Source organism: Crocuta crocuta, unplaced genomic scaffold (genome assembly GCF_008692635.1).
Source record: "Crocuta crocuta isolate KB4526 unplaced genomic scaffold, BGI_CrCroc_1.0 scaffold229, whole genome shotgun sequence".
Classification (NCBI taxonomy): Eukaryota; Metazoa; Chordata; class Mammalia; order Carnivora; family Hyaenidae; genus Crocuta; species Crocuta crocuta.
The window spans coordinates 2,552,505-2,576,096 of record NW_027536464.1 but is presented as its reverse complement, the minus strand read 5'-3'; the positions used below and the strand labels follow the sequence as shown (position 1 = coordinate 2,576,096).

The 23,592-nt window shown below is 48.9% G+C and overlaps 1 long non-coding RNA gene across 1 annotated transcript; it reads left to right on the top strand.

Moving 5' to 3' along the window:
* The first annotated feature begins 13,736 nt into the window (after positions 1-13,736).
* On the top strand, positions 13,737-22,167 carry LOC144218736 (uncharacterized). Its single transcript, XR_013331246.1, has 3 exons — positions 13,737-13,875; positions 17,211-17,345; positions 21,938-22,167. It is a non-coding gene; the product is annotated as an uncharacterized LOC144218736 (long non-coding RNA).
* The last annotated feature ends 1,425 nt before the right edge of the window (positions 22,168-23,592 follow it).

Below are 23,592 nucleotides of genomic sequence, written 5' to 3'. Positions count from 1 at the left end.
ATGAACTGGACTCATGCAGTTCTTGTCCTCAAAGTCCTGCCACACTAACAAAGCAGGCAGGCTTTGAGGGAGGAGGGGGTGGAACGAGGCTGAAAATAGCCAGGGCAGTACGACAGGGCACGGGAAGGGCTCGTTGGGGGTGCTAAGACTCAGGAACTGAGTCTGGCAACGGATGAGTCTGTTGAATTGGGAAAAGCTGCCTGGGCCCTTGGTATGGGACATGGAAAGGCATGGAGGAAGACCCAGCTTAGGGTACTATGGGAGTAGCTAGTGGTTTGGAGTTGCCAGGAAGTCGAGTGTAAGATCCCAGTCTCTGGGACCATCTCCAGCTGCTGACCCCCTGCTTAGATCTGACCCTGAAACCCCAGGTTTCATGTCTCATCCTGTGATCTAAGATAGGGATGGAAGTGCTCCCATATCTAGGAAAAGAACTGTAAGATCAGTAGTTAGTGTAAGAGCAAACAAAGAGTGGGAACAGAGGTGGGTCCTCAGAGATCTCTAGAAAGGGGGTGGGTGAATGATGATCTTTGTGGTTTAGTCAACTCAAATCAAGAAGCATCCCACCATGAGGAACAGCTACTACATGTGCCCCTCCCCAAGGGGCGCTCACAGAATTCCCCCAACAGTCCCACGAGTTATAATACCCACATTACAGAGGAGACATTGGGATACACATGCGAAGGTTAAGTCATGTGCCTCAGACCATGCAATCCTTTTCCAGCCCACACTCTGCTGCAGAATTCCTACTCCAAAACAGTGCTTCTCAAGTTACTGCTGGTGAAAGACCCGTTGTCCCTGCTTCATCACAGACTGACGCTTTTGCAAAGTGAAGTAATAAAATGAATTACTAGAAAAATGATCAAGTGCCCAGATAGCACAGCAATGGCAAATTGCTCTAAAGTTTCTGATGCGTCTTCTTGGCTTCTACGTCTAAGTCTCCACAGCGCAGAGCAGCATGGGGCTACACACACGTGGAGCAGAGCGAATCCACCGCTAAGCACTTACTCATGTGCTGAGGATGTGAAAGACTGAGCTGGGCGCAGAAAAAAAAAATCACTTGTCTGGATTCCAAAGGCTGAACTGTTAACCTCCCTGCTCACCCCAGCATTAAGGATTCATGAGACACTTGGCTCTGTGTTCCTGGTTTGGGTGACTTAGGGAGAGGCCCCCTGTATTGTACACAGGAGTGGCATCAGTTAGCTCCAAAGGTCCCTTCCCAAACCCAAATGCTAGGATTCCATCTCTTTTTGCAACACTCCGGCTCAGCAGAAATGTTTGCAAGGGCCAGCTGTTTTTGTTCATGCATTCATTAATAAAAGTGGTGAATGCAACAAGAGCCACCCTTTTCTTTCCTTTGTCCTGTCCTGAAAGGGGGCAGGGAGGGAGCAGGAGAGCCTGCAGACGCAGGGGACGTGCCAGACGTGCAACAGGAAGGGCTCAGCAGCCGAGGACTGTGAGGAAGGAAGGCAGGTGGGCGGAAGGCGGGCTGACGGCAGGGGGGGAGGGGAGGGGAGAGGGCCGTGTGACAAAGGCAGACAGACACATGGAACCAATTACCCCCGGCAATGGGGTGGGGGTGCACCTGGGAATTAAAAAACACCTGGCAGTTTCTGGAACAGAGGAGGATTAAGAGCTGCTGAGGAAAATGGAACGGATGNGGCGGTGGCCATTTCACACATCTATCAGTAGGGCTGGGAGGGGGCACTCTGGGTCTTCCATTCCGCCTGAAAGGAGGAAATTGGTTACAGAGGTGAGAGAAAGCCTCCTTGGGCCAGAGGGGGCATGAGGAGCCGAGGAAGACTGTCCAGCAAGGGTGGCCGCACAAAATACAAGACACTGGTTCAGTTCGAATTTCTGATAAAGAAATAATTGGGGAATCTGAAATTCACATTTAACCAGTGTCCTGTGTTTTATTTAGTAAATCTGGCCGCCCCACACCCAGCAGGAGCTCAAATGACTCAGGGGGCTGCCCGAGAGGAGCGGGGGCCACAGAGGGGACAGAGCAGCTGCTGTGAGGGGGGTGGGGTGGATTGTGGCAGGAAGTGAAGGCAAGGGAAGGAAGAAAAATGGTCTGGCTTCTCCCCTCCTCCCACCCTCCAATGACCACCAGTTCTTCCCATCAGCCAAAGCTCCCAGAGGCCAGAGGGTAAAGGAGTCTCAGAAATGCAGGGGCAAAGAAAGATCCAAGAGCAAATACGCAGTTATTTTAAATGACCCAGGAAGGCCGGATCTGCCAAGCCCGAAAAAGCGGATCTCACTTTATCTGCAGACTGAACCGAAGCCCCAAGCATCATTCATCACTCGGGTCATCGCTCGGAGGTCCTTGCTCCCTGGGCCAGCCACGGGCCAGGAGCTCAGGAGTTACTGCTTGTTGCGAAGGCAGTAGACAAGAGCACATTTGTGAGTGTCTCGGAGCTGGGAATCTAGGAGGCTGGCTTCAGCCGGGAAGTAGAGTATATGGTTCCCGTCTTGCAGCTGGGTCCCCAATGTCTATTCATTCCTTTATCCAACGTCTGCTCAGAGACTCACACTCCACAGCAACTGAGTGTGGGGTAGTCAGTTAAACAGACACATCCCACATTCCTCAGGTGCTCAAGGCTGTAGTGGGTTGGGGGAGTTAAAATGCAAGGAGGGGGCGCCCCGGTGGTGGTTAAGCATCCGACTTTGGCTCAGGTCATGATCAGGTCAGGGCTCGCGTGGAGCCTGACAGCCTGGAAACTGGAGCCTGCTTGGGATCCTGTGTCTCCCTCTCTCTGTTCCTCCCCCGCTCGCACTCTGTCTCTCTCTCTCTCTCTCTCCTTCAAAAATAAATAAACATTTAAAAAATAATTAAAATGTGATGCAAATGAGCTAAGACACAGGATGTAAATGGCAAGTGCTAAGAAAGACTAATGGAGAATCAAGACAGATCACAAGGAACAGGAGGAAATAGATGGTCTAGGAGAAACCTAGAGTGAGTGTAGCGCACCCAGCCCCGGGCTTGGTGCTGGGGGACAGCACAGCAGAACTGGACACATGCCCCGTTGTCCAGGAACTCACGATGTCACTCACAAGAATCCCCAGAAGGCAATCGCCAATATTTGTCCACTTGTCTTGGCTTCTCATGACCCTGTTGGGGGAAGAGAACAGATTTAGTTGCACAGAGCTCTTGGGTTCCCATCAAGCTCTCCCGTCGGCTCCCTGATTCCTCCTGTTCTGTCATATTGGTGCTTCTCTGTGTCCTGTCTGGTGACCTCTGACAGCCCCTGAGAAGCGGCAGGAGCGGTATCCAGTCACGTGGAACCCTGGAGCACCAAACTCAAAGCTATGAACGAATGGCCCACACATTTACCTGTCAGGCGGAGCGGGCGCGGCAGAGAATCAGGCTGGAAGGCTGGCCCCGCCAGGGATCCCCTTGAACAAAGTCATATAAATGCTCGGCATGTCTGTTTCTTCACTGGTAAAATTGAAATCCTAACAGCACTTCGTAGATTTCAAGGCTGAGTAAGATAGTGCCCGTGAGTGTGCTTAGGGCTGTGCCTGTTAGCTATCATTATATTAATCAACCTCAGATACTTAGAAACCAATAATAAATTCACTCTCACCTGAATATCTTCAGGTCATTGCTTTTTAATTTACAGGTTAAAAACCACTAGTTGAGGGAGGGTGTTCAGTGGCTCAGTGGCTCAGTTAAACGTCTGACTGGATCAGTTCATGATCTCATGGTTCATCCGTTCAAGCCCCACATTGGGCTCTGTGCTGCCAGCTCAGAGCCTGGAGCCTGCTTCAGATTCTGTGTCTCCTTCTCTCTCTCTCTGCCCTTCCCCTGCTCACGCTGTGTCTCTCTCTCAAAAATAAGCAAACATTAAAAAAAAAAAAAAGAAAAACCACTAGTGGGTACTGAAATCACTTGAACAGGTATACTATTAAACATTTAAAATAAATATTTATGATAATTACACAACAGAAGACAAGCATGTTGGGAAAAAGGAGGAAAATAATAGAAAATATTAGTGCATCGGATGATCTGAGGGTTAAGTATTCTGTGACTGTAGAGGCTCAGTTGTGGGTGGGGGGAGTGAATGTGCGTGTGTGCACTGTGTTGTGGTGTAAAAATGTATTTCGTCCTGTGGGTCACGGGCAAAAAATCCAAAACCACGGTCTTAGGTTAAATCATCATTGCTCATATAATTCTACCCTTCATGCTTTTCAACACCCTCGCTCTTCCCAACCCGCAAACACCACTTGCTCTCTTCCGCTCGCAGGCATTCACCCCTCCTTTCCCTTCCCTGCCTGCTCGGAAGCCCCGAGACCGTCCTCTCCCTCCCTGATCCCTCCGTGGTCCCCGAACCCCTCTGCCAGGTCCCTAACCCCATAGGACACGGGAAAGGTGCTTTGGGTGGTGACGGGTGGAAGACAGCCAGGTCGTCTGCAAATACTGGCGGCCCCTGGGGCCGGAGGAGAGGAGGGGCAGTGAGGGAGGTTTGGCTGCGTAAAATCTGGGGCCTGGAAAGGAAACGGACGGAAGCCCAGCGGAGTGAAGGGAGTGGTTCAGGGCCACTTCTGCGGGGGAGCGGGCTTCACCCCGAGGCAGGATGGGGAGGAGAGAAAGAACTGTAAAGAAAAGCGGGCGGGGGGGTGGTCCCTGAAACCGTCGGGAGTCCAAGGGATGCTCCGCCGAGGCGAGCTCGAGAAGCGAAGGGACCCGTGGGCGGGTGAAGGAAAGGCCGGGAAAGGCTGGAAACCTCGCGTCTGGGTGCCGGGGCTCAGCGCTGCCAGACTCGCCCAGATCTGCAGAAGGTGGGTGCCCTGGAGGCCCGGNGGCGGCTTTGTTCTCCCGCCGCAGCCCCGCCAGCGCCCCGGGGAGGCGCGCTTTGCATGACAAAGCCCGACGTCCCTCCAGGGCCCGCGTGCGTGCGTGCCACTCCCGCCCCGTCCCGCAGCGAACGCACAGGCCGTCGCCAGGGCCCTCTCTCTCCCCGCACCCCAACCCCTAGGTAAAGGGAATCGGTCTGTATCATCTAGGATGTGACCCTTGAAAGCATGTTAGTGGCTCGGCGTTGGGAGTCCAGGATGGGTCGGGGGGATGCGGGGCCTCCCGGGCGCTCATTCCATCTGCCATCCCTGAAAGCCCATCTGAGAGTCACCTTGCTCTCTGGAATGGGTCACATAGGCAGCCACGCCACCTCCCCTGCGTGGGTACCAGGTGGGGCTTCTACGGAAAGCTGTTTATAGACAACGGCTCTGGTACAGGTGGTGCACGGAGTCCAGCAGGTGAAGGGAACTCGTGAAGCTCGTCGGGTGTAACAGGATTAGAGGTGGGACCCTGGCCCTGTCCCCGAAGGCGGCTGCCACCCCACGCCGGCCCACGGAGGAGCTGGAAATCTGAGAGTGTGTGAAAAAGTTTTAAACGCTGACACATAATTCCAAAATATTCTACCATCGTGCAGGCCAAGCAAAAACATCTGCAAGCCTGACTCAGCCTGTAGGTACTGGCTTTCTGTCTCATCCAAGAGGCTCTCAAACTTAAGCATGTTTCCAAGTCACCCAGAGGGTTTATGGAAACACAGATTGCTGGGCTCCACCCCAGAGGTGCAGAGTCCGTAAGTCTGGACTGTGGACTGAGGAACTGCATTTCGTTTTCTCTCTCCTTCCTTCCTTCCTTCCTTCCTTCCTTTTCTTTCTTTCTTTCTTTCTCTCTCTTTCTTTCTCTCTCTCTCTCTCTCTTGCTTTCTTCAGTCTGTGGAGCATGCCACTCTTCATCTCAGGGTGCTGAGTTCAAGCCTCAGGTTAGGCCTAGAGTTTATGAAAGAAAGAAAGAAGGTAGGAAGGAACTTAGTTTAAAAACCAAACATAATAGCTAACTTCTTTTTTTTTTTCTTTTAACGTTTATTATTAAGAGACAAAGAGAGACAGAGCATGAGCAGGGGAGGGGCAGAGAGAGGGGGAGTCACAAAATCCAAAGCAGGCTCCAGGCTCTGAGCTGTCAGCACAGAGCCCAACGTGAGGCTTGAACTCACAAACCATGAGATCATGACCTGAGCCAAAGTTGGACGCTCAACCAACTGAGCCACCCAGGCGCCCCAATTGCTAACTTCTTAAAATGTGTCCTACATGTGGTATTTTACCTATGTTAGGGCCCCTGAGGTAGGAATTATAAATAGCCCCTAATTGGGGTGCCTGGGTGGCTCAGTCACTTGAGTGAATGTCTGACTCTTAGTTTCGGCTCACCTCATGATCTCACGTGAGGTGCATGGTTTTGAGCTCCACATTGGGCTCTGCACTGCAGTGTGAAGCCTGCTTGGGATTCTCTCTCTGTCTCTCTCTCTCTCTGTCTCTCTCTCTCCCCCTTCCCCTCCCGTCCTCTCTCTCTTTTTTTTTTCTCTCTCTCTCAAAATAAATAAGTAAACTTAAGTTTTTTATAATAAAAAAATAGCCCCCAATTATCGATGAGAAAAGCTAATAGGTGGTGGATTTGGAGTCAGACTATAAGACACCAGAGTCTACCTTCTGCCCACGAGGATTCGCAGAATTCTTTGTATACACTCCATCACACATTCAGATTCCCTAGATCATACTTTTCATGAGTATATCTCTATCTCCATAAATCATAGCAAATTGTGTGCTAGTTCATCATTCATTCATGCAATGGATGTTTGCATGCCATGCCACTACAGAGACTAACACAGTAAGCCAAGAGGGCAGGGATGGTGCAGGAAGGAGGCAAGGCTAGTGTAAGATAAAGCAGTCAGAGAAGGCTTCTCAAAGAAGGTGGCATATGAACAGGGACCAAATGAAATGAGAAAGTAAGGAAATGAGGAAGAGGGAGCAGCAAGTGCAAAGGCCCTGGGGTAGAAGCAAGTATAGCATGCTCGAGGGCCAGTAAGACCAATGTGGCTGAGAAGCATAATCAGAGAAGAAAGTGCTAGATGAGGTTGGATAACTGGGCAGATACCCTAAAGGCCAGCCAATGAGTCTGCATTTATTCCAGGTGTGATGGAGAGCCATGGAGGGTTTTGAGCAGGGGAGTGACCAGCTCTGATTAGGTTTGGACCAGGATCCCTCTGGTTGCAGAGTGAAGACCAGACTGCAAAGAGGCAAGAGTGGAAAAAAAATGGAGCTTTTGCCTAAATGACAGGATGCTCAGAGGTGCCCGGGAGATGAGCTGCTGTATCCTGTCAGCCTCTGTGGATGGAGGAGGGAAATGGTGACCAGCAATAAAGAGGAGAGGTGAAAAAAAAAAAAAACTGAGTGCCAGATGCAAAAATTAAAAGTATCTGATAAACCAGAGCAGGGACGTTCTCCTCCCTGATGGGGACCCAGGAAGATGAAGGAAGAGAGGTGATGGAGTCACTTCTAAGGACACCCAACAGCCATGTTTCCTGCCTCCCAGTCTTCACACCCACGTCCTGGGGATAAGAGGAGATGGTCTGTGGGTTAGGATTGCAGAAAGATGGTTCTAGCCCCCAGACCTCGGTCCTGTTAAGCCCACTTAAAACTAAAGCGCTTAACATTTCCCATTAGGGGACCTGGAGTTATTTGAAAACCGTATTTTGGTGGCAGTTGCACAACTGCCTACATTTACTAACGGCCCCAGACGCATTAGGGGGCGAACAGAATGGCGCGTAAATGCTGCTTCAGTAAAATTGTTTAACAAAGAAAAATCTTTTGCTCATAAGGGAATCATCCTTTGAACCTTGAGCTTTAAAGAGTTTGCCTATCACTAAATAGCCTACAGCACGTTAAAAATACATATAACATCCAACTAATGGAAAACAACCATGGAGAGTTGTCCTACTTTAGCAGAGCACTTGAAAACATAAGAAAATAAATATTCGCTGAATAAATGTAAAAGGTTGTATTGTTTTTCTAAACACGCAGGGTATAAAACGAGTATATAATTTCTTTTTAAAAAAACTTATTTAATGTTTATTTCTTTTTGAGAGAGAGAGAGACAGAGAGAGACAGAGCAGAGAGGGGCAGAGGGGAGGGGCAGAGAGAGAGGGAGACACAGAATCTGAAACAGGCTCCAGGCTCTGAGCCGTCAGCATAGAGCCCGACGTGGGGCTCGAACCCATGAACTGTGAGATCATGACCTGAGCCAAAGTCAGACGCTTAACCCACTGAGCCACACAGGCGCCCCAAAACCAGTATATAATTTCAACGTATGTGTGTGTCAGAGAGACAGAGAGAGACAGAGAGAATAAAAGAGAGAGAGAGAGGTCCAGACAATAAGTGGGTACTGGAATTAAGCTTTACTTCTGTGTTTTTATTACCATTTTTTTTCTACAAGGAATATTAATAGTAAAACTGTCCCATTAACCAGGTGAATGCAAAGTGAACCTGTACAAAATCGAGTTAAGGGAAAAAGAGCCAGGAAATAGGTCATGTGCATTTATCATTGCACGCAAATTGTCTGTACCATCAGCACTGGGCAGAGACAAAGCAAACAGGAGAAGCAGAAGGAAATAAATTAAAATATTAATCACAGAACCACAGGCGAATTCAACATTTTTCTCTTTGCTTATCTATATTTTCTCATTTTTCCACCATGAACATGTAATATTTGCCTAGTGGGAAGGAGGCATAACATCTTACAAATCATTGGCACTGTGATGTTACAGATTACTTTCTGCTTTTTCATGGACTATTTCATTCTTGTTTTTCCACCGTGAAGATTTAATTTAGTTCAAAAACTCCACAACTATTTATGGAACGCTTACTCTGTGCCAAGCACTGTCCTAGGCACGGCAGGAAATGGAAAGATTACTGAGGCACCATCAGGTCTCTTCTCTGGCAGCTCTGACCGCTGGAGACAGACTGCTGTAAAGAACAGTACCCACCTCCCCCAGCCCCCCAGGGTGTGGGTCACCGGCTAAAGATGGACGTATAAGGTGTGAGGGGAGTTCAGTTAATTAGTAAGCAAAAATGATCTTTAAAAACATTTTTTTTAATGTTTATTTAATTTCAAGAGAGAGAGAGAAACAGAGCGTGAGCAGGGAGGGGCAGAGAGGGAGAGGGAGACACAGAATCCAAAAGAGGCTCCAGGCTCTGAGTTGTCAGCACAGAGCCTGACTCAGGGATTGAACTCACAAACCGTGAGATCATGACCTGAGCTGAAGTCAGACGTTCAACCGGCTAAGCCACCCAAGAGCCCCCAAAATGCTCTTTTTTAAAGGAAATTCTTGGGGCAGCTGGGTGGCTCAGTTGCTTAAGCATCCAATTTCGTTTCAGGTCATGATCTCACAGTTTGTGAGTTCAATCCCCGAGTCAAGCTCTGTGGTGACATCTTGGAGCCTGGAGCCTGCTTCAGATCCTGTGTCTCCTTCTCTCTGCCCCTCCCTGCTCATGCTCTGTCTCTCTCTCAAAAATAAATAAACATTAGAAAAATAAATAGAAGAAATTCTATTATTATTGCAAACACTTCTGACACAAGTAATCTTTCTTGCCTTACAGGCTTGCCAAGGGCAGATCTCTGAGGGACTGAGCTATGTGAGTAGGTGGAACTTTTTGAAAGAAGCTAATAGTTTCGGGCATCTGCTATGTGGGGGGCATTGTGCTTTCACTTAATCTTCACCCCTGCTGGAGGCATAAACTGAGGGAAGGGGAAAATAGTATGGTGGATAGAAGACCAGAGTCTATAGCTAAACTGCCTGGATTCCAATCCTGGTTTTTACTACTTGATAGTTACACGACTTTCAGTGTCTTTTTTCTTTAATATTTTCTTTATTTANAAACTCACAAATTGAGATCACGACCTGAGCCGAAACCAAGAGTCGGACGCTTAACCAACTGAGCCATCCAGGCATCCCTGACCTCCAGTAAGCGTCTCAACCTCACCATGCCTCAGTTTCTTTCTCCATAAAATGGGCATGATAACAGTACCAGCTTCACAGGATTTGTAGCAAGCACTAAACATGTACTGGAATCAGTACCTGACACACAGAACACACTCCAGGATTTTACCGCCTCCTTTATGTTCCACCAAGTAAATATTCACACCACTTTGTATTACCTTTTCCTTCAGTTTTATTTTTCTTCCTAAAGAGCCAATTTATGACAATGACTCAGCAAATCTTTCTGATCACCTACTCTGTACCCAGCACTGTCCTCCGCACTGGGAAAACAAAGACAAATCGACATGAGCCCACCCTGGGGCTGCTCCCAGGTTAGTGCAGGAGAGAAACACAAACACAATGAACAGAATGGGGCTGGTAATTAGGTCGCCTAAAATTTTCTGATGTCCCAGAAAATGTTTCTCTCCCTCGAATAGTTAAAACGTGGTTCCCATTATTGTGTTTACAGTGTTTGCCTGTGAAGGAAAGAAGGAAACGAATGTTCCTTGGGTGTCTGGTGCATGCCAGGCGACGTGCCGAGCGCTGTATACACATATTCTCCTTTAAGTCTATGAAAAGAGTACAATATTGTCCTTATTGGACAAGTGGGGAGACGAAGGTCTTTAGCGGGGAGGGCAAGAAACCCCCCAGACTGTTCCACCGATCCTTTCCAGAGTCAGGACTCAAGCCTGTGCTCTCGGCACTAGGCTGTATCTGCTCCCAATGTGATATTCTGCACATTGTCTAGTTTAGTTCTCAAAGTAACTCTTTGAAGGAGACGTTAGTCTGCTCATTCTTATATGTGAGGCAACTGATGTTCAAAAAATTAACTCACTGGCCCAAGGTCAAAGAGTTAGTAAGTGACAGACCAAGTGCCCTTGAAACTGTGGTCTTTTTCTAGAGATGGTGCGGCCTCTCCCATTTCCTCCTGCATAAGATAAAGTTGAATTTCCGTCCAGGCCTGCAAGGAAGCACCCCTACATGGGGGTGTCAGGGAGACGTGGATTCTCATCCTGACTCTGTCACTAATCAGTACAGCGGCCTTGGACAAATCGCTTTCTCTCTTGGGGCCTTTGTGCCCTTATCTGTCCAAAGATAATACAGGGCTCACACCTGCCACACGTCTCCAGAGGAATGACGTGGAAAATGGGCTGAGAGCAGACTCGGCGGCATAAACCCGGCCCAGAGCCCACAAGGAAGCCCAAGGAGTGAAGAGGGAGGAGGCTCCAGGAAGCACAGCCGCAAGCTGGGTGCCAGCCGCCTGTATGAGAGAGGGGCCTTCTGTCTTCTCCCTGCCAGACAGGGAGGGGCAGGATGGCAAGTACGCGACTTCTTCAGGACTGGGACATTCTGTCTCACCTTTGCGACCTTCAGCAAACATACCTGGAATGCCACATATCAGGCTCTATGGTTCCACACGATCCCTGCCTCCCTGGGGAGACGGGTGCACTCCTGAAAGAAACAGCCCAGTATGGAAGCACAGACAGAGGCCCACAGGAGCTTAGATTTGGAGGCAGGGCTGGGAGAGAATGGGAAAGACTTTACAAATGAAGATGGAATGGCCCTGGTTGGGGACTCGGGGGACAGTTCCTGGAAGAAGAGGAAATAAGGGCATCCTGGACTGAGAGAGTTCTGGAAGGTGAGGATGGACACAAACGGACATATTTTGAGGGGAATTGATGGATCAGTTGTATGTAGTGAAGGGCTTGCGAGATCCGCTGGAAAGGGAGAGTTCAGCCATGCGGTACTTGACCTGCAAGATTGAGAGACATGTTTTTATCTTTTTATCCTTAAAGAATTTTGAGCACGAGAGTAATGTGATCATAACAGGGTTTTACAGTGTTACCTGGAGCCAAGTATGACAAACAGTTTAAAGTTGGGAAGAGAGGAACAGTCAAGAAAAGGATGATAAGGGATGAGCAAAGGCGAATGGGTTTGGAAAACAAGGCACCTCTGATGACCTTGCAATGGCACTCCCAGGGTGACCTGGGTCAAACCAGGTCATGAAGCAGGGAGGAAGGGGTAGGCAGCGCCGAGATGAAAATGAAGAGTACTGCAATTCTCACGAGAAGCTTCAGAGTCAATGGAAGGTCCATAGGTTATCGGACAGGTTCAAGGAAAGTTGCATCTGTCACCTACTAGGTTAAAGACAAAAAGGGAAAAGCCCGTAGACAGAAGGAAGGAAGGTGTGAGAAGGAGGAGGAGAGTAGTGGGAAGGACTACAGGGTGGAAAGGGCTCCTGAGAAAAGGTAGACTGGGCTTGCCTGGCCCTTCCTCCACCCTTCACTTCCAAAGCTCAGATATATGGTCATATCTGAAAGTTTCATGGGTTGGATATAGAGGCAATTGGATGAGATTATACAGATGTCCCCATAAACTCGACTGGCCTCAGTATTTTCCATAAACAAGGATATTAGGTAGTCAGCGGTGAGGGAGATAGACGGAGGAGAGAAGGAGGTGCTTGGCTTGGGGTGTCCCCAGAAGCAGACTGAGACAAGGAGTTTGCCTGGGAGCTGGTTCCAGGACACAGGACGGGAGCAAGTGGGTGGCAGGGAAGGGGAGGTAGGAAGAAGGATGCCCTCTCAGCCCAGGGACCGCTGCGGGGGCTTCATCTGGTGGAGAAGTCTGGGAACCCACATGCAACACACACCTCAGAATTATCCTGCCGGAGAGGTGAGGGGGACAGAGAGTTTACCTGCCAGCTCTCATCAGCCATTGATTTAGGGCCACTCCCGACAGGGACATCCTGCAGACACGCTGATGGGCAGTGCCATGCACATTGCAGCCAGGTGCAGGCGGTAGGTAGCACTCCTGGAAAGGATACCAGCTGAAAAGATATGGATCCAGCACCAAAAGCATCTGCTACAGACAGGAACTTTGGTGAATAAAAAACGTTTGAAGTAGGATCAGGTAAGGTATGTAACAATGGTCCTTTGGGGATACAGAAAGGGAGTTCTTTTTTTTTAATGTTTGTTTATTTTTGAGAGAAAGAGAGAGCGCGCGAGTGGGGCAGAGAGAACGGGAGACACAGAATCTGAAGCAGGCTCCAGGCTCTGAGCTGTCGGCACAGAGCCCGATGCGGGGCTCGAACTCATGAACTGTGAGATCACGACCTGAGCCGAGCCTGACGGTTCACTGAATGAGTCACCCAGGCGCCCCTCTATAAGGGGAGTTCTAACAACACTAGAGTCAGCTCGGATTAAAGGGTGTGAATCTGTAATGATCTAACGAAGCAAAACTTGGGACCCAAAAAGATTCCAGAAACACTGAGAGGTGAGAGCAGGGACTGCGGATGGTGGGGGTGAGCTATGGCCAGGCACGGGCAAGGCAAAAGGTCACAGCCGAAAGTCAGGGGATGGATGGGAAACATTCCAAGCCCCAGAGACCCACCACCAATGGGTTGGTTGCTGCTTCCTCCAGACACGATACGAGGATATAAAATAAACGCCACCAAGAACCTAAAGAGCTGGGAATGGAAGCTTTTTGGTTCCACTGCCCTCATTCAGCGGAGCTGAACGCGGCAGAGAGGGGGATCTGGAGGATGTGGCGTGGCTAGTGAATTTCAGTGCCAGAATTACAACCCACACGTTCCACTGCTGCCTTGGGCTGTTTTCCCCTGGGACGGATTCCAATGATTATGAAAGGTCGAATCAGCAGATGGAGGGAAGCAAGAGGGTAAAGAAAGTGTAATCAGAGCATAGCTGGAGCTGGAGCATCTGCCTGGAAGTGACAGTAGAGCCAAGTTACCGCCTTCAGTAGAAGGAGATAGTGTGGCTTTGCGGTCAGGGTGGCCGCGGCGCTGGTGCCCTCACAGAGGACTATGGGGGCAGGCTGGGAGGAAGGGGATCGTGTGAATATCTCTTGCAGCTGCCTTTGCAAAGTAAACCATGTTTTCTCTTAGGTTAGGAGGAGTTATTGATGGTGACTACAGAGAATGGGCTAAAGCCCACTCCCCGCTTTCAACAAACTACCCCTTGGTCCCATCCTGGATCAAAACAGCAGATAGATCGGCCACGTGGATGTTACAGAGATGGCGTGTGGAGGAAATGTTTGACCTAAGGTAATTCAGTCCTAAGGAATAAGGAGTTTGTTTGGTCAGACATAGTAAAGATGAAGCACACATGTCTTTTCTACAACCTCGTGCACTATGAAGACACGACAGGAAGTTACAAGTCTTACTCTCTAGTAGGTCTGTGTCTTGCCCAGCGTGGGGGAGGCCTTAGGGATGGGGACGGAGTGAGCAGTTAGCCACGGAGGATCACATGACAGTCATGCTTGGAAATGGTACAGGGACTCGGTCTGCCTGCTGAGTGGGGAGACCTTCAGTCCCGGACACACCCTGTTGGTCTCCTGCCTGTGGTCTCTGTGACATTTAGTGGTGTGAGCTAGCCATTAACCCAAGTTTCAAGGCTACTGCAACGTAATGTCTGGGATCTTTGGGTATCACCTTTCAGTTATATGGGAAGGCACTGTCTGAGGTGCCTGGTAGTCGTCTGCATTGGCAAAGGTGCCCTAAGTGAGCAGTGGCAAACCAGGCAAATCCTAACAAAAGCAGGACCCCAAGCTGCCACAATGGATTGACGCTGGTCATGTGATGAGAGGGTCAGGGCAGGAAAGGTGGATGAGACAAGGCTTCAAGAGAAGAGGTATCTAGTATGAACAGTTGGTTTTCAACAAGCTTTCAAAGACCGTTTAATGGGGAAAGCACAGTCTTTTCAACAAAGGGTGCTGGAAAACTGTCAGCCACATGTGAAAAATAAGGTTGCACCCTGACTTTACACCACTTACAAACATGAATTCAAAATAAATCCAGGGCACCTGGATGGTTCAGTCGGTTAAGCACCTGACTCTTGATTTCGGCTCAGGTCATGACCTCACGGTTGCGAGTTCGAGCACCACATCGGGCTTTGTGCTGAGCACAGAGCCTGTTTAGGATTCTCTCTCCTTCTGTCTCTCCCCCTCTCCCCTGCTCACACTCACTCTTTCTCTCTCAAAATGAATAAATAAATAACCTTTAAAAAGACATAGGAAACAAAAGAAAATCTAGAAAAATCAGATTTCATCAAAATTAAAAGAAATTGTTAGGAATTATTAATTACTGGGAATAATTAGGAATTATTAATAAGGAACTAATATCTAGTTTATATATGGAAAGGATGATAATGCAACAAAAACAACTCAATTAAAATTAGGCACAGATCTTAAAAGCTTTCATCAGACAAAAGAAGTTTTTCTGTGACTGTGCATGGTGACAGATGCTAACTAGGCTGATTGTGGTGATCATTTCTCAATATACGCAAATATCAAATCATTGTGTTGTACACCTGAAACTAATGAACTGTTATATGTCAATTATACCTCCATAAAAAAATAGACAAAATGGTAAAGTTTACATTGTGTGTATTTTACCACAATAAACAACAAAGAAAAGGCATTCAGTTTGTGGGAGCAGAATAATAACACAGAACTGAGACCACAGAGGAGCAAGGAGCCAGAAGCCAGCTGCCCCCTGTCTCAGGGGAGGAAAGTGGAGTCATCAGGGGAAGAAGAGCCTCTGAGAGAGTTGGGGGTCAGCGGATGGGTAGATGGGTCTGACCCTGCTTGGAAAAGTTACCAGATGCAGAAGGGCTTTTGCTATGAAAAAAGAAAAAGCCAAACATCCATGTGGTTTAGGGATTACAGAGGGGAAGAGCCAGCTAGGGANTGGCAGGCCTGGGAGATGCTGCCCAGGGATTCTTTTTAAGGCCAATCGTTCCAAGCTTAGAAAGGGTGTCAAGACTCAGCAATGAAGCGTTGTCTCCCCTGTGCTCCACGGTGTGTGCCCTCGGAGCCCTCCCATGAGACACTACTCCTGTGTCACGAGGACAGTGCTGTCACTCCTTCTCTCCTTTGCTGCGCTTCCTACAGCCCCTGTGAACTTCCCCATCTGGCCGTGACCAGTCTCCAAAGGGCATGGCCACAGTTCTAACTCGGCTTTTCATGTTCCCAGCTCTGGCTTTGGACGTGGCCCAGAGGAAGGAGCAAGATTAAGGAGAAATGCGGACGCATCCTTCCTGTGTATTGTTCCCTCAGAGCCAGGATGGCCAGCACTTGGACATACTTTGAGCCGGGGATTTAGAGTCTAAGTTAGTTTGGGAGAAAGGAGCTTTTGTCCTTAAGGAATTTAAAGCTCAAGAAGGGGGTGTCAAATTCTATAGCTGTGACAAATTGAAGGGGGGGAGTGGTCTTTCCAAGGATGGGGTTAATTTACACCCCAGTATGCAGAAAACTGAGCCGGGTCTCAGGAAAATGAAAATCTGGAAAGCCAGCAGTGGCCCCGGCAGAAGCCAAATTACTCTCTAGGACCTGCTTTGGCTTGTTGAAAAGTAAACACAGATGGGTTTCAACGTGAATGGAGGTAAAGGAAGGTGGGGAAAGTTCCTTCCCCTTCCACTGTTGGGACCTAAAACCTCCACCAGCCTATGAGCTGCCCGAGGTAGGCAACATCCCATTTGGTCCCTCGGTGACTTGCAAGAGGTCTGGCCCTCAGCAGGGTCTCACCCGCCACAGGCAGAACGAATGACTGAATGACAGACCCGACAAAGGAAGGAGGAAGTGAAAGAATTAGCTGATAAAGCCTGATTCCAGCCCACATGTCACTGATAACAGCGATAAAATGAAGGACAAAGTGGACTGAGTTATGACAGCACTTTGACTTTGTCTAACTTTGTGCAAACACTTTGTGTTTAGCCAGGATAATGGGAGTACTTGGACGGGTAATAGACAAATAAGGGAGCAGAGAAGTGGTGTCTTACATTCGAAGCGATTTACAGTTTACAAAGCTATTATGCGCACATTCTTTCCATAGAGCCTGTAAACCACCCCATGCACAGGCATGACAAACAGCACTTTCTCCTTTGATGAATAATCAAACTGCAATCTGAAGGCCTGAAATAACTGAAATCACAGAGCTAAAAGTAGCAGAGCATGCATTTTTGACCTGTGGTTCTGGCTCTCAGGGGGCCTACGCTCTGGAACCAAAAGAATCCCACCCATGTGTTCAGCCCCATCAACTCCACACAGAACCTTCTTTTTTTTTTTTTTACAAAGTTTTACAATTTTTAAAAAATAAATTGTGCAATTAAACTATGAAACGTGTGACTCAAAACAGTCATGTCTCTTCCCGCACGCAAACCCATCCGTTTCTCCCATCTCACGACCATCAGAAATTCCCATTTTCATTTTTGCCCTTCCTGCAATTTCCCTGCTTCCCCGTGGTCTGCCCACCATTTCTTTGCTCATTTTCCCCACGCTGGTCTTCCTTTCTGAGCCTAAGAAGCATTTTTGCCCTGCCATTTGCTGCTGTGCTCCCTTCAGATGTCTGCTCTCCTCCTCCCTCTTTACTTTTCCCCACAGCCCTGGAGTTGCTTTCTTTGGAGACGGTGGCTACGCGCTCTTTCTTTCCAGCGCTGGGGCCAGCTGGCCCCCGGAATCAATCAGTGGCCCATCAGAGACCCGGCTCGCCGCTGTCACTCCTGCCGTGGAATTTAGGTAAGTTCCCCGGAGGCCCTTTAGCGCACACATGTCATGAGTCAGCTCAGCCTCACGAATTCTCCCGTTTCCTGACGGGCTCCTGCTCCCAAGGCCACGTGGATGTCTTTATCTGCTCAGCCATCGCCTTTCTGCTCCGGGAGCGTGGACTCTCTTTGTTTTCCTTCCCTTTTTGCTTTGTCTTTTTTTCTTTTTTAAACCGGGCCGCGTGGTCTCCCGGGAGGCTGTCAACAGGCTCTGCACACTCAGCTGTGTTCACTCTCCGCAGCTCTCTCTTGTCCATTTTTAAAGTTTCCCTTTTCGGCCCCGATCTCAGCCAGCCTCCCACACCCTTAGTCTTCTTGGGGCGGTGCGCCCTGTACTGCCCGGTTTAGGTGCTGGAGGAGCTTAAGAGAACGTTCCGTCCAGGAATTCCAAACCCTTGTAGGTTTTCCTTGTGGCCCATCCATGGGCTTCTGGGGAAGCTGGGATGCTCTGAAGTCTCCTGCAAGATGCAGAGGGTCTGGTCTCTCTAACAGGGTGATGGGGGAGAGGCTCCAGAGATTCCCGTTTTGTTCCCGGGAGCCTCCCGTGGCCCAGCCCCCTCATTTCTCAGGTGGGCAAACTGCAAACGGAGTCCTGTGGAGCTAGTGGGTGTGAGCTGGGAGCTCCCCTGGGGGCCTCTCTTACTTGTGCTCTGCCATGTCTGACCCTTGAGGGGATCTTTCTGCCCCTTGAGGCTTCTTCCCTCAACTCCTTTCCTCCCTCCTGGGTGTTCCCCTTGGATTCTTGCTTTCCCACATGGGCACACACATCACGCACTCCCTTACATTTCTGCAGTACTCAGGGCTCGCTACATACTTGGTGGGGCCCACAGCAAAATTGAAAAAGTGGGTCCCAGCAGACCCAGAGAGTCTGGAGTTGTGAGTTTGGGGCAGGGTACTTGCACGGGTCCCTGCTTGAAGGATGCGTGGGAGGTCCATGTTCAAGTGAGCGGTTCAAGTGGGGCCGCAAGCCCGGGAGACACACTGTGGGCACATGCTGACCCTAACCGTCCCTGCACCCGAACCCAGGCTAGGGCGGATTAACAGTGGAATGTGGCCACCATCCCACCAGGCAGAGGGCAGCCACTGCGGTGGAGGGGGTGGGGAGGAGAGAGGAGGCCATTCGGGGCCTGGGAAACAGGACTCAGAGCGCAGGCTGTGGCCTCCCCAGCCCAGAGAGGCAGTGGAGGCTGGACCCCACATGAATAGAGGCTCTAGGCCTCCTGCGTGTGCCCCATGGTCCCACTGCACTTGACTTACACCAACAAAGATGGAAGTGTTGGGGAGCTCCAGATGTCAACAACAGAGCCTCAAACCAAGTCTGAATCCTCCTGCAGGGGGCACATGCCTGTGAAGTGTCCTGATGGCCTTGGACAGTTTTCAAAGCACATTCACATCCTTGCCTTTGTTCTGACCTCTCGATAGCCCTTTGACTCGATCCAATTGGGTGTCTTAAGCCTTATTTTACAGGCAAAAACAAGACTCCATGAGGCATAGCTTACCTACTGCATTCTGGAGTCAGGCAGCTCAAATATGGGCTGGGCCTCCGGGGTGAAGGTTCTTCCTCAGGGTTGTTATGGGATCACAACAAATAATGTATGGAACACATTCCTTGCTGACAGATGCAGACAGAATGCCCCATAAATGGAGGTGTTAGTGTGCCTGGCGGATGTATCTGGCTTTCCCCAAAATTCTATTCATGAACACTGTCACCAATTTTCAGTTTTTACATCTTATCTGTACCATTATTGGCTCAATATATTTTAAATTTAAATCTATCTACTTATTTACACTTCCAATGTTATTCAATTTAATTTTATTTCAAGTAGTTTTTAAAATTTATTTTTGAGACAGAGAGTGCCAAGCGGGGGAGGGGCAGAGAGGGAGGGGGACAGAGGACCTGAATGGGCTTTGTGCTGACCGTAGATGTGGGGCTTGAATTCATGAACTGTGAGATCATGACCTGAGACAAAGTCAGACACTCAACTGCCTGAGCCACCCAGATGTCTCTCCAATTTTATTTTATAGGGCAACTTCATTTTACTGTCAAGAATGAAAGATGTGTATCACTCATCTTAAATAGAAAGGTAAAATAAATTCATGGAAAATGACAATGGCACGAAAATCTAGCCAGATGCTTTTGCTTGCTGAACACTCCAAGCTTGTACCTTTTCTTTGTTAAAGAGGGAACTTAGCAAGTATTAAAGACTCAGGCTTGCCCCAAGATTTCTCTTTGACTTCATCTGCAGGAAATCATTCTGTCACTTCCCATTCAATGGTATCCTGTGTCCAACTCGGGCCTGTACCAGTTACCACGAACTCTTGTGCATTTCTTTGCCTGCCATACTTTGGGAGAGCTTGGACATGAGTTTAGGAAGTAGTGAAGCTAAGGTTCACAAGACGTGTAGTAGCATAATTGCAAAAAACTAGAAACCCACACAAAGCAACTCCAAATGTTGTTCACAGACACATGGACTGAAAGAGTTCACATCTGCTCCATAATAGTGATCGCCTCTGAGGAAGAGAAGAGGAAAGGATTGTTGGCAAAGGGACTTGAACCAGAGTCATAACATTTGTTTTATCAAAAAATGCTTGAAATACAGAAATATTTCTACAGTTGTTAATTCTGCCTAATGAGGGTGTGATTATGTAGCATTCTTCAGACTTTAAATGTGTTTTTGAATTTTTGATTTTTTTTTAAATGTAAAAGAAAATAAAAGGGAAAAGGAAGAAAAGAAGTTCAATCAGGCAAAATGCTCCCAGATACAGATGCGGGGAAGGATCAAAATACATCAGGGACGGTATCAGTTTGCTACAGCTGCTGTAACAAATACCGTTGACTGGGTGGCTTAACCAATGGAAATTTATTGTCTCACAGTTGTGGAGGCTGGAAGTCCAAGATCAAGGTGCCAAAAAGTCTGGTTTCCTCTGAGGCCACGCTCCTTGACTTGCAGAATGGCTGCTGCCTCCCTATGTCCTCACACAGTCTTCCCTCTGTGCATGCCTATGTCTTAATTTCCTCTTCTTATAAGGACACCAGTCAGATTGAATTAGGGTCCACCCAAATGACCTCATTTTACCATAACTATGACTCTAAAGACCCTATCTCCAAGTATAGTCTTATTCTGAAGTACTGGGGGTTAGTACTTCAACATACGAATTGGGGCACACAGTTCAGCCCGTAACTGGGACCATACCTCAGGAGTTCCTTGTCGACTCCCTTTACTGACTCTATTGCCCTTCCCTCTTCTTTCCAATGTCCTGGACATCCAAGCAGGGTTTCCTGACTGCCCCACTGCTTGCTCCTTTTTGATCCTTCCTGGAATTGATTCCTGCTTCCTCCAGCCAGCCTCCTGAGTTCCATCTGTCCTCCTTACCCTAGCTTAGCCCTGCCCATCTTTCTCTCTTTTTAACATTTATTTATTTTTGAGAGAGAGGGAGGGAGAGAGAGCGCATGAGTGGCGGAGAGCCAAGAGAGAGAGGGAGACACAGAATCCAAAGCAGGCTCCAGGCTCTGAGCTGTCAGCACAGAGTCCAACATGGGTCTCAAACCCATGAACCATGAGATCATGACCTGAGCCGAAGTCTGCTTAACCACCTGAGCCCCCCGGGTGCCCCCAGCCCTGCCCATTGCTTTGAGTTCACTCCTGTCTTTGGATCCTCCACTCAGAAGCCCAGGGGCACAGCCTCCACCCAGGTTGAAACTCTGCAGCTTCATGAGCCTAAACTACCTACTCATTGACCACACGTGCAAGACGTTCTTCCCATCTCACATCTACACACAAAATGCCTGTGTCATCTATCTTGTCTCCCTTCTTGAGATGCCTGCAATGGGGGTGTCTGTGGCATTCACCTGCTCTTTCTCCCTGTGGTTCTCATTGTTTTCAGATCACAGACTGTATCAGTCAGCATCCAATCAAGAGAGCACAAATGTCTCTAGACTCTTTGCCAGATTGGGAACATACTATAGGGAATTGTTTACATGAGAGATGTGAGAGAGGAGAGGCCAGGCAGAGCAAGGCGAGGGAGATGAACATAGCAGCCCATGTGAATGGGGCAACATGCTAGGGATGGTGGAAAGATAGCAAGATAGAAAGAACCTGGACCCGCCATTCCACGGAGCTGCATGCTAGCTCTGCACCATGTGAGCCCAGGCTGTTAAGTGGAAGAGAAACAAGTCCTGTTGCTTTCTTGGCGTCTCTGTTAGCGCTGCCTAACTCAGATCCAGCAACTGCATCTCTTTTTATGTTGCCTGTTTGAGGGAAATCTGCAGAGACAAGCTCTCTCCCTTCCCAGGGGAGACAGAACTGTGGCCTTGTTCCTGCCATCTGAAACACCTTTAAGGGCACTCATGATACTCACAAATGCTGCAGCCTGGGTGCCCAGCTGTCTCGGTTTGCCCAGGAATAAGAGGTTTCATGGATGTAGCACCTGCAGCGCTTAAATGGGGAGAGTCCCTGGCAAAGCAGGATGAGCCAGCCACCCTCCCTTCTTGTGCTTGTAGCAAGCATCTACGTCCTCAGACAGAAAAGCACCTGCCAGAGTCTCAAGCCCATTCTCTCTTCCTAGGTCCCGGGTCAAACCACAGCCCAGGCTGCCATTCTTGGTGAGTCTGATTGCCTCCCGGTGCCTCTTTGAACAAGACGTGGCAAGTTCTTCTGTGACCACTGCTTCATTCCTGAAGAGAAGAAACACCATCTCCAGCTTCGACCTGCCAAACAGAATCCCCACAGAGTTCTTCCAGCACCCTGGCCCTTTGCACCCAAGATATTTTCCAAGATAAATGGAATTTCTCTGGATCTGAGGCTCATGTCACATTCCTTGCTACTAGGAATCTGCCTGCCCACAAATACAGGTCTCTGGTCTCATCCAAGTAGGCGACAACAGGGCTCTCCCACCACACAGCCCTTGCTGAATTGCTGTTTTCCTCCTCTCTGAATGGGAGCCTCTTGGCAGGAGTGTACGCATCAGCAGTTTCCTTCTCTCATCCTGCTTTCGTCCGGGGCACAGCTTGCTGGACTAGAGCAGTGGGTTGCGTTCAGGCCTCTGCATTTGGAAACATGCCTCTGCCTCTGTTCTCCCTATCATGTTGGGCAAGTGGCTTCACCTTGCAGAGCCTCGGTTTTCCCACCTGTGTAAGGGAATGTTATGGTAGGCTGAAAAGTGGCCCCCGAAAGATATCGCCATCCTAATTCCTGGAATTTACCAATGTTACTTTATTTGAGAAAAAAAAGAGTCTTTCCAAATGCGATTAAGGACCTTCAAGTGAGGAAAGTATCCTGGATTATTTGAGTGGGCCCTAAATGCTACTACAGATGTGCTTAAAAGATGGAGGTAGAGGGGCACCTGGGTGGCTTAGTCGGTTAAGCGTCCGACTTTCGCTTAGGTCATGATCTCGCGGTTCATGGGTTCAAGCCCCGCGTCGGGCTCTGTGCTGACTGCCAGCTCAGAGCCTGGAGCCTGTTTCAGAGTCTGTGTCTCCCTCTCTCTCTGACCCTCCCCTGCTCACGCTGTCTCTCTCTCTCTCTCCTAGAAATAAGTAAAAAATATTAAAAAAAAAAAAGATGGAGGTAGAGGGAAATCATACAGACAGAAGAGGAGGGAGCAGTGTGACCAAGGAGGTGAAGATTAGTGATGTGGCCACAAGCCTAGGAATGCTGGCCACCACCAGAGTCTGGTAGAGACAAAGAAAAGATTTTCCCTTTGGCTTTCAAGGGAGCACATCTTTTCCGTTATGGCCTGACCTGTACCCTCTTAAAATCCATATGTTGAAGTCTTAACTCCCAGTACCTTAGGATATAGCCACATTTAGAAATAAGGCTTATAAAGGGGTAGTTCAGTTAAAATGAGGCTGTTAGGACGGGGCTCCCACTGGACTGCTGTCCAAATGAGGTATGAGTACCCAGAGGGTGGACCACGTGAAAACACAGTGAGAAGACGGCCATCTGCAAGTCAAGAAGGGAGGCCTCGGCAGAAACCATCCTTGCCGGCATATTGATCTTGAACTTCTAGCCTCCAAACTGTGAGAAAATACACTGCTGTTGGTTAAGCCACCCAGCATGTGGTATGTTACATGGCAGCCCCAGGGAGTTCATAAGGGTCATGATACCTAACTCAGGCTTGTTCTAAGATCAGGATGATTGCAGGGGTGCCTGCTGGGCTGTGGGTAAGTACTTTCCACATTTTAGTGGTGTCTGAATTCCCCGTTCACAGAGACTTTTCTA